The sequence below is a fragment of the Priapulus caudatus genome, unplaced genomic scaffold (assembly GCF_000485595.1).
Source record: "Priapulus caudatus unplaced genomic scaffold, Priapulus_caudatus-5.0.1 Scaffold568, whole genome shotgun sequence".
Taxonomy (NCBI): domain Eukaryota; kingdom Metazoa; phylum Priapulida; class Priapulimorpha; order Priapulimorphida; family Priapulidae; genus Priapulus; species Priapulus caudatus.
Genome location: NW_014577629.1, coordinates 189,385 through 191,884, shown reverse-complemented (window position 1 = coordinate 191,884; position 2,500 = coordinate 189,385). Strand labels below are relative to the sequence as shown.

General features: G+C 45.0%; 1 protein-coding gene across 1 annotated transcript in view; it reads left to right on the top strand.

Annotated features, from left to right (window-relative positions):
- LOC106811723 (unconventional myosin-Ib-like) overlaps positions 1-2,500 on the top strand; it is a gene marked incomplete at its 5' end in the record, with an annotated part of 21,533 nt that overhangs the window by 9,205 nt on the left and 9,828 nt on the right. The window lies entirely within an intron of this gene.

Below are 2,500 nucleotides of genomic sequence, written 5' to 3'. Positions count from 1 at the left end.
GTTTCCAGAAACCGGTCACAGGCCTCAAAATTCACCAAAATGCAATAAATATAGCCTAATTTTAAAAAAATTACCGGGGGGGGCATGCCCCCGGACCCCCCTAGCTGCAGAAGAACATATTGAAACTGGTCACCCAAACGCTCTGGATCCGCCCCTGCTCTTCGTTATACGTACGGAGTAGTTGTTGTTGGATTGCAAACATTGTATATCGGGTTTTTTGTCTGATTTGCACGTATTGCATCGATCTTTGCGCACATATGTGTACATGTATATTATACCTTTGCATCTCGCATGTGTGTAGTAATGAATCTGTGCGCATGCTTCTGGCGCCACCTGTAGGCACGTCTGGAATTCACTACCATGCAACTCGCTGTCACAGCCGTGGCCAAGCATTTCCGCGGCTGGCAGGTATGATCGTTGTTACACGTTAGCCCTGGTGTTGTTGCTGCCGCTGCTGCTGCTGTTGTTGTTGTTGTTGTTGTTGTTGTGTGTGCGTGTGTGTGTGTGTGTGTGTATGTGTTTGTGTGTGTGTGTGTGTGTGTGTGCGTGCGTGCGTGCTTACGTGCGTGTGCGTGCGTGTGCTTGTGCGTGCGTGCGTGTGCGTGTGACATGTTTTGTTGTTCGTTTGCCTTGAATATCGCGACGCTTTGTGACGGATCGTGTTTTGTGTTTCGAGGTTTTTAAAAATCTCCCACGTGTTGGGTGCGAATGTCTCTTAGTAACGTACGTACTTAGTAAGTAGTAACTAGTAAGTACTTAGTAAGTAGTAAGTAGTCACGTACGTACGGACCGCATGTAGTCAGTCTGTAGTCTGAGCTGTGAGCGTTTCTCTCCTTGATGCTTGTTAGATTGTCTTTCTCTCGGTGGCGTGCTTGGTGAGTGTTAGTGTGTAGCCTGCTAACCAGCGTGCAGGGCCGTAGGCTGAGCAAATCCCTAGGGGGGGAAGTGAGGGATCCAGGATTTCAAGGATGGGTGGGAAACATGTGGGTGATTTGGGGATCCTCCCCCCAGAAAATTTAGAAAATGTAGATCGCAGGAAATGGTATTTGATGCACTTTTGAGCACATGTACAGCCTTCATTCTGACTACGACAATTCTCTTTTAGTAGAAATTTTTTTTTTATTTGCTCCAAAATCTAGGGGGGCAGCTGCCCACCTTCCCCCCCCCCCCCTCCGTAGGCTACGGCCCTGGCGTGTGTGCCCCAGTGTTTTAATCCCGGGGTAATAATAACATCTGTAATGCGGTTTTATACGGAGCAACAAACTCTGGACACCAATCGTCCCCATGAGCGTGGCAGGTATAAAACGTTATAGTTCCGCCCGACAAGAACGTGGTCATATAACACACACTAGCTGATACCTCCCTAATACAATATAGTGACATATAGCACCCACAGTGACAGTGAGGTAGAGGTAGGGGCGTGGGGGGCAGTCTAATGGATAACGCACTTGATTGCCGGGTTGAATGTTCTGGGTGTTGCGAGCCAGCCGAGTTGACAGGGAATGATAGCATCCACGGCTGCTATTGTTATTGTCTCTGTGCTCCTTCATCATCTCCTACTTCATCCGTGTTGCTTTTCTATGTAGCAGGATTCGCCTGCCAAAGTTACGCTTGCTTCTACGCGGGTGTTATAATTATTGGGGAGGATAGATGTGCTTGGGAGTTCATTTAGGAGATTATATAGAGTTGGAGGTTGACAATGTTAGGAAGCTATATGGGGAAAACTAGAAGTAGTATTGTACGCCGCCTGACTTCATATTCACCAGATGTGACTATATATATATATATATATATATATATTGCTTACTACGCTCGGGTTAGAGAGGTGCTCACATGGAAAGTTTCCTCAGGAAAACCCCCAACCTTGACATGGCTTTGCTATGTACGCTGTTTGTGTATCGCTCTGCATGTATGTTATGTATGTAACGCATGGATATGTATGTTATTCATGGCTATTTGCGCATGTTATGTATTTTATGTATGTATATGGTAGCAGGGGGCTAACAATGACAAATAATTCCCATTATAATATTAACCCCTGATGGTATGTATGATTGTGATATAATTGTTATCTGTGTGTTATCTTCGTAGCGACATGTGTCGGTAAAGTTATTTTTAAGTGGGCCTGTTGTGTCAGCATTATGTACTGTCACTGTAACATTGGTGTGAATTGTGTTGTAGCATAGAGAAATTTATAGGAACAACATGTACTCAAAAACATAGTTCTATTATACTAATATGTTATTTATATTTGTACTATTATTACTTATGTACTACTTGTGTGTTTATGATACGCACGGACGGGCTGGTGTGCATTAACTAAACAATGCTGTGACAATGTCAGCTTATTTTTCCCGATAGATGGTGCGACGATATTATATTGCGGTCAAGGCTATTCCCAAAGCTTTTCCCACGGCTTCACACACGCGCACGTACGCACTCTTACACGCACACACACGCACGCACACACAGACACACACACACACGCACGCACACACAG